At 44.8% G+C, this 25,611-nt stretch overlaps 1 long non-coding RNA gene across 2 annotated transcripts in view; it reads left to right on the top strand.

The window, feature by feature from the left end:
* Positions 1-25,611, top strand: part of LOC120372693 — a 54,959-nt gene that overhangs the window by 26,730 nt on the left and 2,618 nt on the right. The window contains exon 5 of one of the 2 annotated variants that reach the window (XR_005585117.1): positions 21,520-21,726. The exons of the other annotated variant lie outside the window; for it this stretch is intronic. This is a non-coding gene — a long non-coding RNA (uncharacterized LOC120372693). The remainder of the gene's footprint in view (positions 1-21,519; positions 21,727-25,611) is intronic. 2 annotated transcript variants of the gene reach the window in all.

Raw genomic sequence — 25,611 nt, 5'->3', positions numbered from 1 at the left:
TCTGCAATAGAACACCCCGTGACTGGCCTGTGTCAGCTGACTCGGGCTTGCATGGCTATAAATTGCAATATAGTCATTTGGGCTCGGACTGGAGCCCAGGTTCTGGGACCCTCCCAACAAGAGCTTCAGCGTGTCCCGAAGAAGCCTCATCAGGTCTGTTATTAACAATGAGATTTCATTAGTTCATAATGTTTTAGGGCTCAGACAGAGAGTTTACCTATAATACCCCCACATCAGTGATCAATCCGCATTTGGCCTGCCTGCTTTTTCTACATAGCTGTGTAGCTCAGTTCATTTTAAGCCTTGCCCCCAGCCTGAGACTGAGAGGAACACCTGGGATATGGTCCCATCACCGTTCCCCTTGTCTTTTGTATCCACTTGCCCTCAGCATTTTTTCCACAGAACTTCAAAATAAACCTTCACTTAAGCACTTAACTGAATACTTTGTTTCAAGAACCTTTGTGCAGTTGACCCAGAGATCTGATAATTTGGGATCCGCAGACCCTGCTGTGCGGGGACTGCATTTGTTGTAAAGCAGGGGTGGGCAAACTTTTTGGCCCAAGGGCCACGTCTGGGAGAGGAAATTACATGCAGGGCCATGAATGTAGGGCTGGGGCAGGGGGTTGGGGTGCAGGAGGGAGTGCAGGTGTGGGAGGGGGTGAAGTGTGCAGGAAGGGGCTCAGGGCAAGGGGTTGGGGCGGAGGAGGGATGTGGGGTGAACGAGGGGCTTGGAAAGGGGTTGGGGTGCAGGAGGGGGTACGGAGTGCTGGAGGGGGCTCAGGGCAGGGATGCAGGGAGGAGTGCGGGTGGGGGCAGAGGACAGGGTGTTGGGGCACAGGGGTTCGGGGTGTGGGCTCCTGCCCAGTGCCGCTTAGCTGGAATGGCTTCGGGGTGGCAGTGGTGTGCACTGGGGCCAAGGCAGGCTCCCTGCTTGCCTGCCTGCCCTGGTCCCGCACTGCTTCCAGAAGCAGTCGGCACCATGTCCCTGCGTCCCCTGAGGGAGGGGCGACAGAGGGTTCCGCGCCCAGCCTTCACCTGTGGGTACCTCTCCTGAAGCTCCCATTGGCCGAAGTTCACCATTCCCGGCCAATGGGAGCTGCAGAGGGCAGTGCCTGCAGGCGAGGGCAGCACAGGGAGCCCTCTTCGTCCCCTCTCCCACAGGCCGCAGGGATGTGGTGCCGGCCGCTTCCGAGAGTGGCGCGGGGCCCGCAGAGCCATGGGGGTGGCAATCCCGCAGGCCAGATCCAAAGCCCTGATGGGCTGGATCTGGCCTGCAGGCCATAGTTTTCCCACTCCTGTTGTAAAGGATGTACAAGTGGGAGGAAAGATCCATGCACCTTCCCTCCCAAGGGCTAGGTACGGTATGGCCAATAATTGTCAGATGCAATGACAACTCTACTGAATCTGAATTTTTGGTTAGATAATATAGGCATGAAAACAACTGGATTAAAATGCAGGTGAGAGAGGACTCTTGAGATATATGGTGAAAGAAAGGCTAGTAAATCAATATGTGCCATAGGATAGCCTAGGATCTGATGCAGCATGATAATGGCAGCAGCTGATGCTTTTATCAATGCAGCAGAAAATGATTTTCACTACAGTAATTGTTTAAAACACTGAGGTGCTTGGATGTTATTTTAAAAAACCCACTTAGTGCTTGTTTATTTGGAGCGATGGCTACTTTGTCACAAGGTGGCTCTGTATTAGGTATAAATATTTACCAAATTGAAACACCAATACTTTTGATTACAAAGAAATAGGCGTACCATATATACAGTACGGTCAATTTGTTTGTTTTTACTTATTCCTGGAAACAGTGAAACAAGCTAATTCGTTTGGTTTTAGTAGTGAAATTTACTTTATAATTTAACATATTTTTTGCCTGTTTAAAATATTGGTTGTGATTACAGCCCACTAACATGATGCATTTTATACTACATAACATGTTATAAATAGCATGCTCAGTGATTTTTTTAGTATATGTAAATTACATAGAAGCACAAAGGATACATCTCTGAACTGTTTTTGTAGAATTGATTATAGGTCTAACTGCTAGAGGAGGAGTCTGAAAGAGCTTTGTTGAGAGGCATTGACTGATTAATAAAGAGTGCAGCAGCAACAGGCAAAACATTGCAGTTATAGATTTTCCATACTTTATCTTCAGGGCTCTGAAGGATACAGTGGTGATCAGATGAGGGTGTTTGCTTTTGCCATGTAGAAACGTGCCGCAAATCGGTGCATTCTGCAATGCCACAAAACACCTTTCTGCAGAAGACTGAAATAAAAGGAGAGTCCTTCGCAATCACGACTTTGCAGTTAGACATAGTCCTTTCCCCCTTCAGTTCTCCTTTAGTGAGAAATGTTTCTAACAAGATTTTAAAGTAGTGTCCCAAATTTAGAATGAGAGTGGGAACCGTACATTTAATCACTCAGGCAGTCTATTTTTATGGCATTGAAAATGTAATGGAAAGTCACATGCAAAGCATGTGTGCATTTTAGATAATAGAAATAGAAGACTTGTTAAAAATATTGGTGGTTAGCTTCAAAATTAAACACCACCCTGGGCTGTAGTTAAAGTAGTATAGATTCTTTACATGAGTTGGGTGTATATAATTGTGCACCTGATTAACAAAGAGACTGAAGACATAAATGGACCCGGACCAGCATGTGAGCAGGGTTTAGCTGAGTTCATACTTCCATGTGAAATTCAAATCCTAGCTTGGGAAACACCCCATTTCACCCATGCAAGGACAGATCACACATTCACTGCTGAAAATAATGTGGATCCTTATTCATTTTTCTTTCATTAGCTGTCGTTTTTGGTGTACCTCCGTAACAAACGTCTAAATAGGAGCAGAGAAAAGAACTGCCACATCAGACAAACGCTGCCTCTACCACAGAACTTCTTCTTAAAGAGACACATGCATTTGAATGTGTGCTGTTGGCATTTTCAAGTTATTGAAGTAAACAACTTCCACAATATATGTTTTCCAAAAAAAACCCATTTGATTTAAAGAGACTCTGGCAACTGAAAATTGAGTCAGTTTATTTAAAAAGAGTTGAAAGTAGTTTCGGGTAATACATCTGTCCCTAAGTCCTTTGACCATATTTTGTATTTCACAATCACATTCTCCTATTTTTAAAATCTTTTTCTCTCTCCTGTGGCTGTGTGAAAAACCCACAGAAACAACATGGGAAACTGACCATATGGGGCAACAGTGAAACTGACTATACCTAAAGTGCTGTCAGATATACAAAATAAACATTGAAGAAAAAGAGAGAAAATACAATAGTAACAGTTGCAGCTAGAAAATTTTCACATAGTGTGATTTTTAAATTAACAATATTATTTTAATATTTACATTGTTTTTTGAACAAATGCCTTTCTTCATTATAAAATAATGAAAGGAACAGAGTAGATGAATTCCATGTTAAAAGCAGCATTTTTATATAGTCATAGATTTTTATTTTATTAGTTTAAAGGCTATCATATTAAATAAACTGATTACAAGGCATCTTTCAGGAAATATCAATAGGGGGATAATTACCTTCTGCCCACCCAGTTTCCACCTGTAATTTCAATTAGTTTTCGTATTTTTTCACTTCTTACTAGTACTGTAAACTGTTGTGAAGTGTTGCTGTGTACTGTTAAACAGCTACTGCATTCTGCCCCAGAGGTGGCTGCATTGTAGTGCTGGATGAAATAATTCCTATATATTACATAGACATAGGGGAATAGTCACTCCAGAATTGCTCTCATTTTTCTGTTTATCAAATATGTTTATTGGCATGTCAACCACATGAACAAAACAAAAAATCCCTATCTAGCATCTGAGTGCCAAGAATGACACCATGTTTCTGTAAGTCATTCTTCAGGATAAATGTTATACATATAAGATAATATTATTGTTAGTAAGTAATTTCTTCCCTTTCCCTAGACTTTCCTTGATGTGTGCATGGAACTCTGAGTAGCAAGTGAGATTGGACCCCTGTGTCTAGAGTTAGGCTAGACCTGCTTCACATTCCCCAGTATAAGTTACCTCTCACAATCAGAACATCATTGCTAATGATAGTTTCCATTTTCAGCACGTATTGAAGAAAACCCTTTTGTTCTGCTTGCAGCCCACACATTGACGCAGCACTCCCTCCTTTTTTGATCCCAATGTTGACGTGTAAAGTAGATTTAAATAAAAAAAAAAATTAAACAGGTGGGCCAGATCACCAGAGCTCCACTGAAATGAGTGGTGCTACACTGAGTTACACCAGCTGAGGATCTGTCCTGTTCTTTTCAATTTTTTAATGGGCTGGACATATGGTACAATATAAGCCATGCTGTATTCTATTCATGACGTGAGTGTCGATGGCCTTAGTCCAGTTCCCAGTTGGCCAGGTGTCTGCATCAACAAATAGTTGTTCATGCTGACCTTGTTCTGTGTATAAAAAAAGAACTTCAGTGTTGGCAATCTGGTGTCTTTCGGGAGCATCATGGTCACACAATTACAATAAATAAATGCTATGTGATTAGCTGCCTTTGTGATAATCAATAGGAAATGTAAACAGATGCAGACATAATGCATGCCAGATTCGGCATGGGGGTTAGCCAATTATATGTGTTTCAGATATCGTCAGGGAAAATCCATTCCTATTGACCTAACAAGAAACCAGTGCAAACCTTAACACAGTTTGCCTGCTGTAAACCTTATCCTTTTCACATTTTTTAATACATGGGAATTATAATATAAACTATTGCCTTTCTGCAATTCCTCAGGATCTCAAAGAGATTTCCAAATTTTAGTTAATTTGAGGTGAGCAATGCCCCTGGGACTTAGGTCTACAAGAGATTACCGCCCCTGCTCCTGAAATGCAGCCACCTCTGCTTAAAAGCACACAGGTTAGGATGAGAAATAAAATAAGATCATTATATCCAATTGAAACTGGAGGAAGAATTTATTAGATTGTTATTCCCTGGAATATGGTCAAGACGCATGTATTAATATCAGAACGATTGCACTTGCCGCAGCAGAGTGCCCCTCTGCATCGTGCAGGGGTATTGTTTTAATACTGACTCACAAAGAGTGCCACCTACTGAATGAGTGCACCACTGTTGTGTCTCAGTAGGCGACAAGTGGCCAGTCCCTCATGGCCTGTTCTGAACGTTCCCTTGCATGCTTTGTTCTCTGTGGCACTGGAGTCTTAACAGGGAATGTAAATTAAACAGGCAGTGCTGTGGAAGCAGATCCAGTAGGATTGCCTCACTGCCTTGGTATACTAGGGGAGAGAGCCAGAGAGCTCCAAGAAGGATGGAGGAGAGTTGTGATTTGTTTGCTTTGGCCACAATAATATGATTGTACAATTAAAAAAAAAAGAGGAAAAATAAAGCATGTGTCCCTGCTAGGTCTAAACCATGTTTGTGTCTTAATACATTGCAGAATTGCTCAAGAATAGCCGAGCTGAGCTAAAATATTACCCCTGTAGTGATGCCAAGGTCAGTTACGTTCCATATACATGCCAGCCACGTCCGTTGGAACTGTCTGGGGCGGAGGATTCTAACTTGCATGCTCAACTTCAGATTCCCAGATCGGTGTCCTGTACTCCATTCCTTCTGCCTCCTCCTCTATGTCTCCGTCAGCCCCATTTGCACCTGTCCTCCTTAATACCCTCCCTAGCCTTGGGGTTTGGAATGGCCACGGCTCTGTCCAGGCTTTGATTTTAAGTATCAGCCACTTCCAGTAGTTTTTATATTAATGTAAATAAAAGCATCAACATAAAACACTCTGCTTTTCGCTCCCACTTTCCTCCCAGCCCTTGCTGTGCAGGATGGCATCCCAGTAGGGATGATGGCTGATGACACTCAACCCATCCTGCAGCACTGCCTCTCTTTTGCTCTCTGTTCTCCACATGCTGATCAGATCTAACACTCCTGGAAGGCATGTAAGAGCAGCACAGCAGGATGGGTCTGAGGGATCAAGCAGGGTATCAAAGGAGAGGGACAACAAAATACTTGGTGTCCAGCTAAGAGACTGGGGGGAAACCAGAATGGCAGAGGTGCCGTCTCTTGGGGTGCCACGCACACTTGAAACATGCTTGTAACTACAGATTTAACATGGCAGGAGCAGCAAAGAACAATCAGCTCAGTAAAAAGAACAGGAGATATGTTATATGTGATATCTCCTCACTATATGTTCCATTCTATGCGGCCGATGAAGTGGGCTGTAACCCACGAAAGCTTATGCTCAAATAAATGTGTTAGTCTCTAAGGTGCCACAAGTCCTCCTGTTCTTTTTGTGGATACAGACTAACACGGCTGCTACTCTGAAACCAATCAGCTCAGTGTTAATGAACACAATACATATTAATCCCACTTCGCTCTATAGAGTGAACTGGCCTCTAGCTGATTTCTAGGGCCAATGCAAAGTGTTGGTTTTAACCTACAAAGCTCATATGAAGGATAGGTCCATCAATGGCTATTAGCCAGGATGGGCAGGAATGGTGTCCCTAGCCCCTGTTTGCCAGCAGCTGGGAATGAGCGACAGGGGATGGATCACTTGATCATTACCTGTTCTGTTCATTCCCTCTGGGGCACCTGACACTGGCCACTGTCGGAAGACAGGATACTGGGCTAGATGGACCTTTGGTCTGACCCAGTAGGGCCAATCTTATGTTGTTATGAATGTGGGTTCCATCCTAGCCACCAAAATCAGCTGGGACTCTCTCTGACAGGCCCTAGATTTGTACCTTTAGAGGTACGGAGAGGGTCTTTGACATGGGAATTTGCTGCCTATGCTGATCCAACAGACCTCAATTTTGCTGAATTTCAGGGCTTGCTATGAGGCCTCTCTCTTCACTCAGGCGAAAAAGAATTGATTAGGAGGAGCTGAATGGTTGGGAGAATGTGGGGGATTTTGAGAGTTTGACATTGTGTCATTCTTGGCACTCAGATGATAGATAGGGATTTTTTGTTTTGTTCATGTGGTTGACATGCCAATAAACACATCTGATACACAGAAAAATGAGAGCAATTCTGGAGTGGCTATTCCATTCCAGCTCAGCCTACATGCATCTCCCTCTGTATGCAGGGGCACTGTTGCCAGATTACATTGGTGAGCATTTTACATTGAAGTGGGCTCATAAAGAATGATTTGCCTTTGCAAACTGTAATGAAGATAAAGAGAAAGCAGCATATAACTCAGCCATGAACAGTGGCCAAAAGGGATTTTTTTCCCTCACTGCATCTATATGATTTTGAGCCTCTCTGCCCTTAATGATTTTACTTCTCTGTAAAGGTTTCCAGAACTGCACATGCAGGGAGATTTCTACTGGAGTGTCACTAAATAGTCTATGTAAGCACAATATTGGGAGCAGGGGGGAGCCTGTCTTGAAAATATTATCTTGTGTAAAAAGAGCCAGCACACTGGCAAAGGATTTCTACCCTCTCTAGAGTCCTGAAACACCCCTAAAATCAGGCCTAGCCAGATGTTTTGAAGACCTGTTTATTTCTTTATTTACTTTTAGAGGGGTTTCTCTATTAAATAGGCAGGCTGCATAGAAACAGCACGGAAAAAAGGGTGTGATTAAAACACCCTGGAAACAATGCCTAACACATTTCTTCTCTACACTCAGTTCATACCTCATCAATTGTCTCCGTGTGCTACTTTATAACTGGTGTTGAAGTTCCCAAATTTATATATGGCTGGCCTTGTTACAACAAAGATTAAACAAAAAATTCAACCTGAAGTTGCATTACGCAGTGGCACTAGATTTGTACTCCCCCTCAGATAGCTGAAGCTGTTTTGTAATCGACTGGATGATGCAACACAAAGGATCTGATAGAATCCGAAATGACTTGGGTTCTTAGAAACATGTAAAGCTCACCATAAAATGAACATTGTCCAAGCGCTTCCCCATTTCCATATTCTCTCTACATTGTATTCATGTATAATAGGCTTCCAGGGATGTTCATGACCTTACAGCTGTCCCTTTAGTTCACAGTCCAGTGCTCTGTCCTTGAGATCTGTTGCACACAGACATGCAGGCAAAATCATGGCTTTCAGCCTCAGTCTACCCCTCTGAAAAATATAGCTCCTATAGGAGATATCGGAGTGCGGTTGCAGTTACCCACACCATGTAATTAAAACCTGGTGAAACAATTGTGGGTAACAATAAAAGAATTGGAGCTCGTTTCCCATCATAGGAATGTAGCCCTGTTTGCTGAATAGGTTGAAGCCAGAATCTGTTAATGTTTTAAAAAATGATCAAAAACATCTCTTTCCTGTCTCACAAAGAGTGTATTTCCTAGTGATCATGTTTTACTTTTTCAATGATTTTTGTGTCTGTAGGAGAGAGACGGCGTCTTGCTCACATGGATTGTACCAGGAGGCTGCCAGGGTTTCTTACTCATTGTCAGAGTCAGCACACAATCAGTGCACATTTATGGGGAATGGTGCCACTTTCCCAGCTTGATGATGATGTTTGATGTATTTTTGCTGTCCATGCAAGTAGGCATTTTTTCCCAAGTGAATATGTATTCCTGCTAATGCTCTGCTTCCTGCCTGGTGCTCAGAATGTCCTTGTCTAAGGGTATGTCTACACTGCAATTAAACACCCGCAGCTGGCCCGTTCCACCTGTCTTGGGCTTGTGGGGCTCAGGCTCTGGGTCTGTTTAATTACGATGTAGACGTTTAGGCTTGGGCTGGAGCCAGGGCTCTGGGACCCTAGAAGGGGGAGGCTCCAGCCCGAGCCCAGACGTCTGCACTACAATTTTATAGCCCTGCAGCATGAGCCTGAGTCAGCCACAGGTATTTTACTGCAGTGTAGACCACAGTCTCCTAGCCAATTCCTCCATCTTCCCAGGGAGGGTCTGCACAGAGCTTTCTGTTCTCGCTTTCCTCAGAGACCTCCTTCAGTCTCTGACTTTTCCTGACTCTCACCAGGACTCTCTTTCCTGGCTTTCTTCAGGTACTTCCCCTCCCTGGGTCTCTCGTTGATCCTTTAGAGCCCCCAGGTGCTGCCCTGCCCTATTAACTGGCCAGATGGGAGCACCTGTTTTAGCACGGGGGGAGCTGGACCTACTTCATTTACTGGGGCGGACCAGCCACCCTCTGACAGGGTGCTTCATGCTTCTTCAGTACTCAAAAGTTGTTGAATTCAGGGTCTCATGTCAATCTCAGTTGTCCCCAAATTTGAGATATTTTAGGTTCAGGCCATGCCCATTCCAGGTTAACATCATTAGAAATTAGCTCATGCTCTGAAGTTTAAATCCCAGTCCAAACTTGTCCAAAAGCTTTGAGGTGTTTGGATCCAGCATTTTGGTTCAACCATTTATACAGATCCAAGTGCTGGATATGGATCTGAATTGCTCCAAATTATGGGAGCATTTAGATTTGATATATTATCTTGAGGCCATCACTAGTTAAAACCATTGCTAACACTCATTGCCTGGATTGTCAGTGCCATGTATACATGCATTAGCAGCACTATTAGTAAAGCGTCATATTGCTATTAACTTCTGCATATGGCACCATAGGTATGCATGATACCTTACAAAGTAAGTAAAGACATAGTTCCTGTCCAGAAGAGCTTACAGCCAGTATAAATCAAGACATTGGGAGAGACAAAGGAAGGAAAGAAGGAGGGAATACGCTGACTAACATCATGTTACTTTCTACGTTTTTGGTTTGTCCGTTTTTATAATTGCAGTTTTTATTGTATTTAAGGATCATTATTTGGGGATTTTTAGGAGTAGAGGGATATTTTGTGACACACAGGACATTGGCCAGCTCCTTGTAATGATAATGTCCTTACCTTTGAGCCTTTGCCTTTAATATATTAATTCAGTCAGTGCCCCCTTTATGTTTTATTATTGCTTCTGTCAAGTGGCTGCTAGAAGGGCTTTTTCCTCCTTGTACCACAGTGTCTGAAAATAATAAAGAAAAGGCATATGAACTCCAAAGGGATCTTCCCTGAAGCCTTGAAGTGAGGCAAGCTCTGGAAAATTTCAGGATGGGTGTCAGGACAGATATGTGGGCTGGGGATTAACGTCACATGAGCTACAGTGCTTTAACATGCCATTTTATGAAGACAGAGTGGGGTCTGGCAAACCAGATTCTAGCAGCTGATACAAAACTGCTAAAGCTGACACAAAACATTGGGAGGAAGAAAAATCAAGCCTGAAGAAAACCATCTTGGACGAAAGGGTCAACATCAAAGCAGCTCTCTAGCATTCTCAATCTCAGTGGCTCCACCATGCACAAGTCACATCCTAAACTGTGGTTAAAGGAACTTGAGAAGTTTGCATTCAGCCTATTCAAGGAGGAGTGCCTGAAAAGTGCTCCCCTTACTAACTGCAAACTTTGTTAGCTCCTTGGGACGCCAGCCCCCATCCCTCCTGCCCACCCCGCCGCTCAGCCAGGCCAGTTCACAGAAGTAACTACTGTGTCTATGAGATCTCAGTGCAGGAATCTGAAATACAATGACACTAAGTATATGATGCTGATTTCATTATGGTATTGACTCCGAGCAACTAAACAGACCCTATAATTAAAGAGGGTGAGCATTTATCGCGGAGGCCCCAAAGTGTGGCACAAGGACCAAATACAGCCTGCTGGCAATCTCCAGTCATCCAATGAGGAAGGTGCAAACAAGTATTAGATAAATGCGTGCATTTATTTTTGATAAAATATTTATATATAGAAACCATTTATAGGCCTGTTCCTGTCAGCTGCTGAGCTGAGCACCCTTGACTCCTACTGTGAACTCACCAGCAGTTGAGGGAAGCCAGTGGTCCACAGGATCCAGCCCCTTGTGCAATCCTTAGACTCCTGAAAAGTTAACAAAATCCTAGGTTGTTGCATCCCTGACTCAGGACAAAATCTTGCCCTTGTATTGCTGAGTCAGGTTAAGTGAAGGGGACTGAACAGAAGATGCAGGAGCCATCCTGCTGGCACAAGGGAGAGTTGGGGTAGCCTGGGGGCAGTACACTCTGTATCCCGTGTACATAGGGAGCTGTGGGCCCATCCACAAACCACTAGTCTGTGTTAGCTAGCCCCTGCTGACTGGCACTCAAGTGAATGCTAGGGTGGAATCCTACCTTTCTTCTCCCTGGGTGCTCCAGTGATGGAGAGACACCCTGCATGCTCCTCTCCCAACATGTGTGGGCTACACACACCAGGGATTTACCATTATATAGGATAAAACAGGTAGACTCCACTCATGTGAATTCTCTCAGCTTCACTCTTACTTCCCCGCAACACTTCAAGTGGGCTAAAAAGGGGAAGTATTCCTCTATTCACCATGTCGCTAAGGAGCTGTAAAAGTCCTCGTGAACTTTGAGGCAACTCAGAATTGTGTGAAAAGCTGGGTGTGCTGTCAGTGTTAAATGAGAAAATGGAAACTGAAAAACGACAGCATTCCTGTGGCCAGGATTTCAGAAGCTGAGGGTGCTGGAAGGGAAAGAAAGAGAATATTAGAAGCACTTGTCATAAGCTAGAAAATAGATTTAGTGAGTATAACATGACTAAGGTAAACAAACAAGATCAAACAAGAGCTGAGCAGGCTTGTGTGTAACCAAATGCCACACGAAGCGCGACTGTTGAAAGGATTCTGTAAGAGGGGAAATGAGACTGAGGAGACTAGAAAGACAGTGACATATTCTACAAAACCAATGCTTTCTGATGACACTGGAGATTGCACTAGCTGCTTTGGCAGCTGATCCGGTGTCTTCCTCACTTAGAGTGAGCTGAGAAAAGTGCATTGTGTGCATCCCCAGCTCCTTTGGTGACCAAGACTGCTGATTACCAAGGAACATGTTTGGTCTAGAAACAACTGATGTGTTTTTCTTCATGTGCAATGACTCGTACTGGAATGGAAACTAGTAATATTTGCCCGTTTTATGTGCTGTATTTCAGTGCATAATATATCAAGGTTGTAGTTTTTCTTTTTTGTTTCAGTTGAATTAATCTGTGCCTTTTGCGATTTTATTCGTGTTTTACCCAACCTCTGTCCAGGCACTAAAACAGATCACTCTCCTGCCAGCCAAGGGAGCGTTTTGGTTGAGAGGAACTTGTAATGCCCAAGCAGTGTGGAAGAAGGCATTGTGCATAGATGAGTAGATCAGACCCAGGCTTTTGTGTGTGTGTTGATGGTGCTTGTAGAACTATATTTTGCTACTCTTTCTTCCCAAATGTACCCAACTCCTGTGCACTATGATTGCAGGGTCAGCATGATGCAGCTGTGGAGCCCAGCTGATTGTTCCTTTGACCCCTAGTGATGATTTGCACTTCATCAGTTGATATTGGTGGCAGATGAACTTACCCTGTGACTTTAAAGGTAGCACAGGAACAAGCCAAGGACATCTTTACATGGCAGCTGAGATTTGCCTGTACATTTTAGTTCCCCTAAATCAAGGGCCCCAGGACCCCTAAAAGCCAGTACGTGGATAAATATGTAAAACATATGGGAGTCCTGGGGCTACACTTGCTGGTCCATCATCTGCAGCTCAACTATGTTGCTTTCTGTGGGAGTGTTTGGGGGAGAGTAGAAGGGATCCTCGTACCCTTCCTACCTTCCCAGTGCATCTCTCAATATTATTATAACCCACCACTACAGTGAGTGGCCAAGATGCTGCTATAATATCCCTTTGAACCATAGCAACCACTTAGCTGCATGGATTGTTCCTCTGCTACCGATAAAGTCATGGGTTAAGTGCCATCTGGGCAGGTCATAGCAGGTTATGGCCCCAAATATTTTCCCAGCCCTTATCTGTAATGTTCCAGTCAGGAGGCGGTATTTCTGTGGCAGAAAGGGCCATTGATCAGATTTAAATGTCATCATAGCTAAAGGCAGTCAAAACACAGCCTACTGGAAAGTGCCTTCCAGGAACCACCGCAGGTAAAACTGGTGACACAAAATCCCCTCCTCTGGAACCTTTGTGCCAGACTTGCAGCTTTGTAAAGTATATTCACTTGCACTCTGCTCAGGAGCACAGTCCTGTGTCCTGACAGCTGAGTAATGTTCTGCTCACGTCTTCCCTTGTAAAATGAAAAAAAGTAGATAATTTAATATAGATATGACAAGTACAAGATAGATTCCTGCCCTGCACAGATTGCTGTTTAAAACTGTGGGTTGAAAACCTCCTTTAAAGGTAACATGACTCTTAAATTCCCACATACTCCCAATTAAAACAAAAAAAAGAGATAAATTTATCCTGAAAGTTGAGTTTATTCTTTGATAATTTTCATGGAATTAACTCCCTCTTTATGTCCATTGTTCCATAAAATAAACCAACATCTTTTACTTTTGCATAACAGTGCATTTTAAGCAGTGCCTGGGTTTCAAAGTGAAAAATATGTTGCCCTTTCCTGTCAATCCACCACCTTAGTTTTTCTTCTCCATATACACCTACCCTCACCTAAATCACAGAGGCAGTTCCATGCTATTTCTTGCAGCCATCATGAGGAATCACTGGACAGAGACCAGAACTGAGGTTATTGCCTTCCCGACCACAGCACACTGAGTAGCTCCAAACTTCAGTTCCCAGCATGGCAGGGTGTGCAGTCTCACTGGCTTGTCTTTTTTAATGATACTCATTGTGCCATTTCTGCCCCCTGACATGCAGAGACAGTTCCCGCTGCTGGCTAGTGGGAGATTTTGGATATTTCGGGTGGGATGTTCCAAAGCACTGACCTTTGGCCTGACTCTACTACTAAGTAAGTCAATACGAGCAGAGTTAGGCCAGTGTTGAGCACTTCTGAAAACCCCACTGCTAGAGCAGGTGCGGGCAAACTTTTTGGCCTGAGGGCCGCATCGGGTTTTAGAAATTGTATGGAGGGCCGGTTGGGGGGGGCGTGGCCCCCACCCCCTATCTGCTCCCTCCGCTTCTGGTCCCCTGACGGTCCCCCTGCCCCCCCCCCGGACCCATGCCCCATCCACCCTCCCTATCCCCTGACCCTCCCCCAGAACCCCTGCTCCTGACTGCCCTGTGCCACCCCATCCAACCCCTCTTCTCCTTCCTGACTGCCCCTCCGGGACCTCTGCCCCATCCAACCACCCCTTATCCCTGACCTCCCCCGGAACCCCTGCCCCTGACTGCCCCAGCTGCCCCATCCAACCCTTCCTCTCCTTCCTGACTGCTCCCCGGGGACCCCCACCCCATCCAACCACCCCTTCTCCCTGTCCCCTGACGGCCCCCGGAACCCCATCCAACCCCTCCTCTCCCAGGGAGGGGCAGTCAGGAATGAGGGGGGTGGATGGGGCAGTGGGGGGCAGTCAGGGGCAGGGGTTCTGGGGGCAGTCAGGGAGAAGTGGTGGTTGGATGGGGGCAGGGGTCCCAGGGACAGGCAGTCAGGAATGAGGGGGGGGTTGGATGGGGCAGTGGGGGGCAGTCAGGGGCAGGGGTTCTGGGGGTAGTCAGAGAAGGGATGGTTGGATAGGGCAGGGGTCCCGGGGGCAGTCAGGAAGAAGGGGGTTGGATGGGGCAGCGGGGGCAGTCAGGGGCAGGGGTTCTGGGGGTAGTCAGGAGAAGTGGTGGTTGGATGGGGGCAGGGTTCCAGGGACAGGCAGTCAGGAATGAGGGGGGCGTTGGATGGGGCAGTGGGGGGCAGTCAGGGGCAGGGGTTCTGGGGGTAGTCAGGGCGAAGGGATGGTTGGATAGGGCAGGGGTCCCGGGGGGGCAGTCAGGAAGAAGGGGGGTTGGATGGGGCAGTGGGGGGCAGTCAGGGGCAGGGGTTCTGGAGGTAGTCAGGGAGAAGCGATGGTGGGATCGGGGCAGGGGTCCCGGGGGGGCAGTCAGGAATGAGTGGGGGTTGGATGGGGCAGTCAGGGGCAGGGGTTCTGGGGGCAGTCAGGGAGAAGGGGTGGTTGGATGGGGGCAGGGGCCCCAGGGACGGGCAGTCAGGAATGAGGGGGGCGTTGGATGGGGCAGCGGGGGGCAGTCAGGGGCAGGGGTTCTGGGGGTAGTCAGGGAGAAGGGATGGTTGGATAGGGCAGGAGTCCCGGGGCGGGGGGAAGTCAGGAATGAGAGAAAGGGTTGGATGGGGCAGCAGGGGCGGTCAGGGGACAGGGAGCAGGGGTGTGTGGATGGGAACAGGGGGGGTTGGATGTGGCAGGAGTCCCGGGGGTGTGTGTCAGGGGATGAGAAGCGGGGGCCGGGCCACACCTGGCTATTTGGGGAAATCCCCAGACTCCACAGGCTGGCCAACTCCCTGGGTAATTGGCTTCTTGGGCTACCTGGGAGCAGGGTGGCTGGTTCCCCAGGTTGTTCTGCTCCCACCTGGCCAGCTTCCCAGCCCCCTAGGCTGCCACCACTTCCCATATGGCCAGCTTGTTAGACTGATCTACTCCTGGCTCCCTGATCTGGCCAGTTCCCCAGCTGGCTAGCCACCTTCCCTGGGCTTCTGGGCAGCTCAGGAAGCTAGCCAGCTGAGGAACCAGGCAGCCCACCCACCTGTTGGTTGGGCAGTTAGTAAGCCAAAATATGCCATTTTAGTTCTTTCAAAACAGAATCCCTTCCCACACCAAAAAATGTCATTCCCATTTGGAAAAAATTTCAAAAACGTGATCCATCTTTTTTGTGGGAGGGGATTTCCATTTTCTGGGCAGTTCTAACTTACGTTAAACACTCCAGAGGTTAGGAGTCTGTGGGATGCTAAAGTCTGTAATCACTGGCAGGCTGTTCCATAAAAAGGAAAATTTAAAAAATATAGAAAATAAAGTTTCCTTTTTACAGGCCCATGGCTAGACGATTGAGTGATGTGGCTAACCAATGTTGAGTCACGTGGACATATCTGCAGATTTTGGACACTTGTAAACTAATCAAATTCCTCTATTATCCCTCCTGTTATACAGAGATGGCATGATTCCTTTAGGAGCAAATACCCGCTGACTGCACATGAGAGAATGTGGAATCAGAACATCTTTTATTAAGAAATATTCATTGTACTAACCCACTGACCAATTTGATGTTGCCATGGCTGCATGGAAAACTGTTTTCTTTTTCTGTATGTAAGCAGCAGCCATATACTTTCAGTCGGAATGACCTTCATTCTAGATTAAAGGGAACAACCAAACAAGAACAATTAGTCTCAATGAGACAAAACCGTGTGTGTCTCCTCTATAACAGGCTGCGGTGAAGTGAACAAAATATGGCTGCCTGTCTTTGCAGACAGCAGTTCTTAAGGCTTTAAAGGTACAGTACCCATAAAATTGAGGCATAAAAGTTACATAAGACTGTAGAACAAGATACATTGTAAATTGCAGGTGAATGGTGTAGAGGGGAGGGTTCTATCAATAACACTCTACAGCAGGCACGTCAGACTTCTGCCCCATTTTATTCCTCCCACCTACCTTCAGTTTCAAATGATATAACAGTTTGGCCCACAGTCAGCAGGACTCATGAGGCAGTGAAAATTGCTCCAGTGCTTTCTACATAAAGCCAGCATCAAGCCCCTGTGTACAGCACTTCTGCACTAGGATTAGCAGGTTTTCTTCTGCACAGATCTCTGCTGCTCATAAGAAAAATCACCCTGATTGCAGGATTCTAATCAGCTTCCTTTTTTAGTAGGTTCCAGACCAAATTGTGTCTCTCACTTGCATCCTTGCAACCCCACTGATTTCACGGGGCTTGCAGGGGTGTAGAATTTGAGGTAGTTTCTCCCTGTATAAAGTGCTTTACCCATGGAAAACTGCTGGGGCAAATTGACTAGAATGCTAGTCAATTTCACACTGCAGCTCTTCCATGTGTAAAGCGCTTCTGCTGCCCTGCAGAGACCAGAGATTGAGAATGCTGTTAGAAACAAAAAATTAAATAAAAAACAGAGAAATGTGATAGAAGCAAGGAGACAGAGTAAGTGAAAAGAGAGGAGAGAGGGACCAGCAGACAGAAGAGGATGGAGAGAAAGAAATCAACATGCAGAAATACTGTATGTCCCAGTGGGCAACTATGTCCATTTGTTCACCAAGTGGAAAATGCAGCTGAATGCACTGGGCCCAGTTCTGTTCTCAGTTGCACCAGCATACTGGCTTCAAAGGTGTAACTAAAAGCAGAGTGGCCTGAATGGAGCAAATAACTTTTAATGGCTAAATTACTGCCCTGACTTACCTCTGAGCTAATGGGGCTGCACAGGGTTAAAATTAGGCAATCCTAGGTTATAAAGTTACTAATTAAAAGACATATTCTAACCTTCAGGGCCAGATCCTCAGCTGGTGTAAATCAGCATCGTTGGGTTGAAGATGATGGAGCTATACCAGTTTACACCAGCTGAGGATCTGGCCCCATATGTTCAGAGCCCTCTACAAACAGAAAATGCAACCAGCAGACCCCAATTCAAAGCGCAATATGATCCTCACTACAGAGTGAGTCTGACAGTCCGGCCCTGAAGCATCTGTGAGGATCTGTCCAAGGAGCACCCTGGATGTCTATTGCAGAAAAGGGAATAATCTTCAGCTCATTCAGTACCACATGAAGTGCTGCTGCAGTGGCAGCTACCGCCGGGAGTGTGCGAATGGGAGCAGTAAGAAGGAATGTCATGAAAGTATGTTGACTAAAAAGGTCTCCATCATCTGCAATACGAATGGCTTAGTGCCATGATATAAAACCTTAAATACTGAACAGCTGTAGTTCTGAACATCTGAGAGTTAATGGAATACAATTTAGGCATGTTTGCCTCCTCCCCAAGGAAGGCCTTTTGGTATTGCGTTCCTGTATGCATATTAAAGTTGGTTTTATTTTCATGGACATGGCAAAGAAGTTACATTGATGTAATATGCAGAACCTCAGATTTGGTCCTCCTGTCCAGGTGTGGCCTTTTATGTTCATTTTAGCGTGTTCTGTATTTCACTTCCACTCATGCTTCCTATACCCTTATCATATGGAAAGTCATAAACTATGGTGCTACAGAAGTACTCCAGCATCGCTAAAGTTAAATCAGGGTTTCCTTTATAAATCTCAATTGTTGAGATTTCATGTACCTGCCACTTCAGTCAGGTTGCCAGAAAATGATTTAAATTCATTAATCCATTTCTGATTTATAAAGAAGAGACTAAGCCATTGCTAAAGGTAAAAGCTACCTTTTGCACTGGTTTCTTCCTACAAGGGTGGTGGTCTAACAGTTTGGATAAAATAAGAACTGATCTAAGCTTTCATTTCACTCCAAAGCTTTTCATGAGGTTTGAAAAACATTTGGTTAAATTTTTGTTTGGTTTTGTACCACATTCACATATCCCTGCTCTTTCTGGTCCTGATCCTCCTCTCGGTTACATCAGTGCCAATAAGGAGCAACTCCATCCACACTGATGAAGCTAGACAGGTGGTCTGTAAGTGACAACACAATATGCCTCCTCCTTTTCAGCCAGAATACCAGGAAAGAGGCAGGGCTTTTGGTACTTCTGATCTGACTAGAATCAGGAAGTTAGTGGCAGTCGCGTGAGAAAGTCTGTTCTCAAGTGACTTTCAGTCTGATTTTAGAGCTCAGAGAAGTTTTCAAATAAGCATCTAAATTTTACCAACACTCCTTTACAAAATCTTTGTACTTTACAACCTTTACAACCCTTTACAAAAATCTTTGTACTTTATTTCATGCACATAAAGTGCTCGGGGAAGGTGGGTGAAGGACAGCTCTGGAGACTGAAGGTTTCTGTGTATTCAAAGAGCACTGGTTGTAGCTCTGCAAGCTTCTCCGACACTGCCCTATTGCCCTGCCTCAGCCTGGGCCTGATAAAAACACTCTTAGTGACAGGCTTAGTTCAGTCTGCAAGGCCTATTCTTTCACTGGTCACTGCTGAGACAGCCAGAATGCCAATTGTGGTGGTGCTTTTTGCTATGTTGTCACCTGTCCACAGGCAACTGCACCGAGGTCGCTAAAGAGAAGTCAGATGTTAACAACAGTCAATCACAGCCTACCCCGGGGGTAGAGTTGTCAACTTTCTAATCACACAAAACTGAACACCCTTGCCCCGCTCCGCCCCTGTCCTGAAGCCCCATCCCTGCCCCATCCCTTCTCCAAGTCCCTGCCCCCACTCATTCCATCCCCCCTCCCTCCATCGCTTGCTCTCCCCCACCCTCACTCACTATTACTGGGCAGGGGGTGGGGGTTGGGGTGTGAGAGGGGAGGATGGCTCTGGGCTAGGCCTGTGGGCTCTGGGGTGGGGCCAGAAATGAGGGGTTCACGGTGTGGGAGGGGACTCTGGGTTGGGGCAGGGGTTTGCGGTGTGGGGGGTGCAGACTTTGGGGTGGGGCCAGGAATGAGGGGTTCAGAGTGCAGGGGGGGAGCTCCGGGCTGGGGTTGAAGGGTTCAGAGTGTGGGAGGGGCAGGGGGTTGGGATGCGATGTGGGTGCAGGGTGCAGGCTCCGTAAGGGAGTTTGGGTGCAGGAGGGGGCTCAGGACTGTGGTAGGGGGTTGGGTGTGGGAGGGGGTGAGGGGTGCAGGCTCTGGGCAGCACTTACCTCGGAAGCGGCGACATGTCCCTCAGTTCAAAGGCGGAGGCATGGCCAGGTGGCTCTGTGCCAGACAGCTGCAGTTCCTGACGCTCAGGGCGGGGACAGTGTGCAGACCCCCCTGGCCATGCCTCCACCTAGGGACATGTCGCCGCTTCTGGGGAGCCAAGTAGGGAGCCTGCCTTAGCCCTGCTGCTCTGCCAACTGGACTTTTAACGGCCCGGTCAGCAGTGCTCCTTTTTGACCAGGTGCACCAGACACCTGGCAATCCTGCCTTGGGGAGCACTGAAACTAGCAATCTAAAGGTGAGAGGCTCTGTATTCCAGTACCGAGGCTATAGCCAGCTTTTCCCCTTTTCAGTCTTTTGAGGTGCTTTTGTCACTGGTTTCAGGTGCTTTGTCTCCACCCCCTAGACCAAAACCAACTTGTTTTTAAAAATGTACAGGTAGTGTTTTGGTGTGTTAGTTTTAATATGGTGCTGTGTTCATTAAAATGAGGAGAGAGGGGGTAGGCATGGACATGTATACAAAAGTAGCATATTATACCCATTGTTATTATATGTACCATTTAGTGTGCAAATACAGGCCCCTCTGAGGATTGGGGTCCTATTATGTTAGGCACTGTATGAACATGTAGTAAGAAACTATCCCTCCCCCAATGAGTTTACAATCTATACAGACAGGATAGTACATATGGGGGACTGAGGAACGGAGAGATTAAATGACTTTCTTAGGGTCACACAGGAAGTCTGTGACAGAGCCAAGAACTGAACCCTGAGTTCCAGGCCAGTGCCTTAAAGACACAACCACCCTTTTTCTCTACATATAACAAAATAGTACATTAAAATAGTACATTAAATTCCAAAGTACTATTAGAAAATTGCCACGGTGATAGGATTCATCAGTCGTGAAGATCCAAAACAGAAGACTGTATCCCCTCCAAGTTCTCATGCAGGCTGTCACCTTTGCCAGTTTACTCATTCTGTTGTACCATTCCACAATGTTCAACTTATCCTCCAACTTTCAATTAACTTTAGACCTTTGGCCCTATGGCATTTGCTGCTGCTTTCTGAAAATGATTTTGAGGATTATTTACACACTGAGCAGGACTTGGATCTTGAACAATAGGGAGCGGAGATCACCGGGAGTATTGTTTGAATCATATTTAATCTCCTAACATTTTCCCAGTACTCTTAGTATCAGTATAGTGTCACAGTAAGTGCAGAATGTCACAGCTTTCGCAAGTTTCCAACATATGTGAGCGTTTCAGGTTCTACCCAGTGTTATCTTCCCACTTTCTCATGTTGGTTTAACTATCTCTGTCTGTGCTTCTGATCATTTTTAATCTCTCTGTGGAGCATTTAGATTATTTCAATTCATGGTTATAGATGCTGGACCCGGACTCCCTAGATAACATAAGGAATCCAGAAAGCCAAATAACGGAGGGCTGCAATCTTGTTCCATCCATTTGAGGTTAAACAAAATAAATATACCAGCATTTCTGATCTGCAAACATTGCTCATATTTATTCCTTTGTAGGCTGAATTTCCAGTGATCCAGGGAGAAAGTCAGTGGAGAATTGCCCTCAGACCATAACTTTACTTGAATTACAGTTTTGTGTATCAAGTGTATTCATTTTTTTATCCTCATTTTTTTAACTAGCTTGCCTTTTCTTAAATCATAGAATTTAGAGATGCAAAAGCCTTGTTAGGCCATTTAGTCCATCTCCTTGCTTGTGCCAGATTATTTCCTAGTGCATATTTCCTAGCATTTTTATTTATATATTGGCTTTCTTGTGGCTCCTACCAGCACAGTATTTGAGCCCTTCACCTACATTAATAGATTTATCCTCACAAGGTAAATATTATCCCCATTTTAAAGATGGGGAAACTAAGGCACGGTTGAATTAAAAGGCTTGCCAAAGGATACACAGGAAGTCTGTAGCAGAGCTGGGAATAGAACCCAGTCCCATTTGGTCCATATTTGTTCCAATGGGTCAGTTATTAATCTAATTCAGGCAGTAAGTTGCTCCATTTCTCTCAGTTCTTTTATTCTGGTTTCCTACAATTCTGTAGATGGTATTTGTTTTTGCAGCTCCAGGGATGAAACACAGGGCATGTCTACGCTTACCTCTAGAGCGACTGATCCAGCAGGGGGTCGATTTGTCGCATCTAGTAAAGACGTGATAAATCGACCGCCGAGCGCTCTCCAGTCGACTCCGATACTGCACTAAAGCGAGAAGCGTAGGCAGAGTCAATGTGGGAGCATCAGCAGTCGACCTACCGCAGTGAAGACACCGCGGTAAGTAGCTCTAAGTACGTTGACTTCAGCTACACTATTTTCGTAGCTGAAGTTGTGTAACTTAGACTGACTTAGCTCGCAAATCCTCCGCCCCCGGCCCCAGTTATTGGCTGCAGTCAGAAGAATTCTAAACAGGTATCTCTTTCTGTTTAAATCTGGCAAACCAGGTCATTTTCCTTCAATCAATCACTATTTTTGTTAGAACTTCCCCATTTTCTAACTGTCTAAACTTGTCTTTATTATCGTGATGAAGATACATTTTAAATAGGAGTCCTGTATTTATTCTGTTTTAGACTAATTATTAATTTAATTCCCCTCCTCATCCTCCTGATCCAAAGCCTGTTGAAAGATTCTCATTGACTTCAGTGGGAGCCAGATCAGCCCTTTATTAATGGGCCTACTTTCTACCCCAGACTTCTTTTCTCCCTGATATGTTTATAAAAGCACTCGCATTTCCCTGGCCCCCTCTGGCTACAATTAACTCATTCTGCTTTTTATATAGGAAGCTATTAATAAAAGATGATTTAAACAATGTGATCCATGTTTTCCTTGTATGTTTAATTGTATGAAGTAATGGAAACTTTTTTTATTATAGCACTGACAGTTTAAAGATGCTGAAAGAGGTTATTGAAACAACACATTCTTCTAGCCATACCCAAACTAGCATTAATTCAAGGTTTTAATAGGTTTTGCTTGATAGTGGCTGCAAGGTGGCCATAGTTCTCTGAAAAATTAAATCCACCACTTCTTATTGGTAAACACACTGGATTAGATCCTCCACTGGTATAAACTGTCATAATTCCATTGGCTTCAATGATGCTATAGTAATATACATCAGCTGAGGATCTGGCCTGTTAATTGTAAATTTTTCCTAATCATGAAGCTCTTACTTTTTTAAAACAATAATATGAGATTTCTATCACCAAAGTATTAAGGTTATAAATTATCCTTGAATGGACATTAATTTATATAATATTTACTTCCGTTTATAAGGAAAAGTGTGGTTGATTCCCTCTACCCAAATTCATTTTAATTAGGTAAATAGCTGGATCCATATTAATTATGGATCATATCTTTATCTTGGTTAAGTATATATGATCCAAGTTCCTGCTGTGCTTATTCACCGGTACCTCCCTTGTTCATAAGCTCTCATTATCCAAAACTGGGCTATGCCTCCCAATGCGTGTCATTTGTATTGAAAACTCCACATTTATCTGAATAAATTCTGTGTCAGATTAACAGGATTCTACAGTATTTCACATTCCTTTCTGACCACTTAAAATTTCAGTCTGAAAACTGTGTCCTATAGCATCTATTAGATAATCATAGCTCTGATCAATCCCTCTTTATTTTCTGATTTGGGCCAGAATCTGCCCTTGCTGCATGAGTGGTGACTGTTCTATTCAGCATGCGTAAGGGTATCAGAATGTGACCTCTGATCTCAATTTTCTTTCTAATTTGATATTTTGCTAAAATCATTGTCAAGTAAATTGAGAATTTCAGGGATCATATTATTTGTTTCTGTGACAAAGGGGCATGTGAAACCCACCAGTTTCAGTTCACATGGATTGTAGCAAACAGAATCTGTGGTGCAGGTGAGGATCACATCAGACTTCTCACAGTCCCTTGAGTTCATTTAGTGCTTCTTTTCTGTAGTCTTGGCCTCACGCCTTTGGTTAACAATTTTAAAGAAAATGATACCTGTATGATTTAAGATGCTCTATGGCTCATTAACTGCAACATTGCAGACAAATAGCCTTGGAGAGCTTTTCTCGTTATCATTAGTTAGTAATTGTTTAGCACAACCTGAGACTTCTCATACCTCAGATGTGGGAAGAAGCAGTGGAAAAGCAGCACCCTTTCCTGCTTCTATCCCTGTTACCTACTCCCCTGAAGTTGTTTGCCCTGGGGATTGGAAGGAGCAGCAGTTCTCCTTGTGAGCTAGCTTCTCTCAGTAAGAAGACTGCAGGTGCGAGGAGAAGACAAGGCAGCTGCCCCTAATGATGTTAGGATGGAGGAAGGAGTTTACAGGTCTTATGGTGGTGACAGGGGGGGAAAGGGGAGATTGCGCTAGAACCTTTAATGGGGTTACTTGGAATTTTGAAGTTTGTACAGCTACAAAAAAAAGTAGAAGAGTGAAACAAACTTGCTGATTTAGTGTTGCAAAACGAGTGAATTCTACACAGCTCTAATAAGGGCCCATAGAAGACAGGAAATGAGGTCACTTTGACAAGCAAACATATTTAAATGGACTTGGACCTGCTGGGAAAAGGAAGCCAACTATCCAGGAGGAGTTTCCAATCTGCAACTGGATTAACTTTGGAAATTTTAAGGTACTAGTTGTGGGCTCTCCTAAATCCAGACAAGTCACTCTCGTGAAGAGACATATTTACATCCTCAGACATCCTCAGAGCAGAGGGGAAAATGGCTTTAGTGGCTGACCATGTGAGATTTTGCTGAATTACCGGGCGAGGCATAGAAATCTGATTTGTGACTTGTTCTGCAGGCTTTTGTAAGGCAGAGGCTTGAATCTTTTCTGCTGAATAGAACTCAAAGTGAAGAAAGTCAGCAATGCTACATACACTATTAATAGCTAGGCACTTTACTGTATTTCAATCAATCTTGATTCAGAGTGACAGCCTCAATCTCATGACAACCTCGTTTCTTCTTTGATTCCTTTTATAAACTGCTCAAACATCACTTTACACAGATACGCAAACATGTTACCTTATTAAGCAGTAATTATACTAACACAATCTAGTCAATGAGAGAACAACCCCAGAAATCCACACGTGCACATCAAATGTTGAGCCTTGCAATACACCTGCTTTAACTGCCCTTTTATTAGCTTAGTTATTATAGTCATGATTGACCTATTAGGCTCTGAATATTAAACAAGTGGGGGGGGAAATGCACTCATTTGTGAACAGTAGTGCCTCTACCTGTTGCCTTTTTTAATTTCTGTACAATGCTAAACTAAAATAATATATTTTGGTCTTTGGTCCTACAATGTTAAACTACAAAATATACTGGAGATAAAACACACACCATGACGCACATTAAGGCCTCTATTCAGTAAAATGCTTAAGCATGTGCGTAACTGTAAGCATGTGAGCATTCACATTGAAATGCTTCAGCACGTTATTGAAATTGGGCCTGACTACTCAGAAGACACCTTAACTCTTCGGTTTGACAAGAGTATCCGAGGTCCCCAGGTAGGGGCATCCCACTGTGAGGGGAGGACAAAGGCACAAGGCCATATTGGCACGTCTGTCACACAAATGCTGCATGGCTTTGTGAAGCCTTTGCTGCCATTGGAAGTCCTGCTTTGATCTGTGTCCTTCTGGGTATCATGGCAGTGAAACACATTTGAAACTGTAAGTGTAGGCAGACATACCAGGGGTTTGCAATTCGTGGAGCTACAGGAGGCCTTGTCAGCTAACTCCCTCTTTCCTTAATGACAATGAAGCCTGACAATTTGGCTCTTCTAAAGCTGTCTGGAAAGGACTGGCTTTCTGCAATGTGAATGAAGCAGCTGCTTCCTATCTGGGAAAGAAATCGATGACTCAGCACTCCTCAGAAGCACCCTGCTGGGCATCACTGCCAAGTGCCGAGTCATCGATTTTCCTCCCTGCTAGGCATAGATTACTCTATTTTCTTTACAGCAGGCTTGAAAATGTTTTTGAGGTACTGTACACAGGTGGCCGCTCTCATCAGTAGTTCACAGCATGAATGCCCCCAAACCCTAACAATTGGGGCAGGGTAATAAATCAGGAATTCTCCCAATGCACATTTTTCAAAGTGCCTGAAACTCAGCCTTCTTGTTCCCCTTCATTTGTCTAAACATCTTATGTGTGGTATAAATATTTCCCCTAAAGTTTCAGG

Source organism: Mauremys reevesii, linkage group 9 (assembly GCF_016161935.1).
Source record: "Mauremys reevesii isolate NIE-2019 linkage group 9, ASM1616193v1, whole genome shotgun sequence".
Classification (NCBI taxonomy): Eukaryota; Metazoa; Chordata; order Testudines; family Geoemydidae; genus Mauremys; species Mauremys reevesii.
The sequence above is the reverse complement of the archived record's forward strand: the minus strand, read 5'-3'. Positions and strand labels throughout refer to the sequence as shown.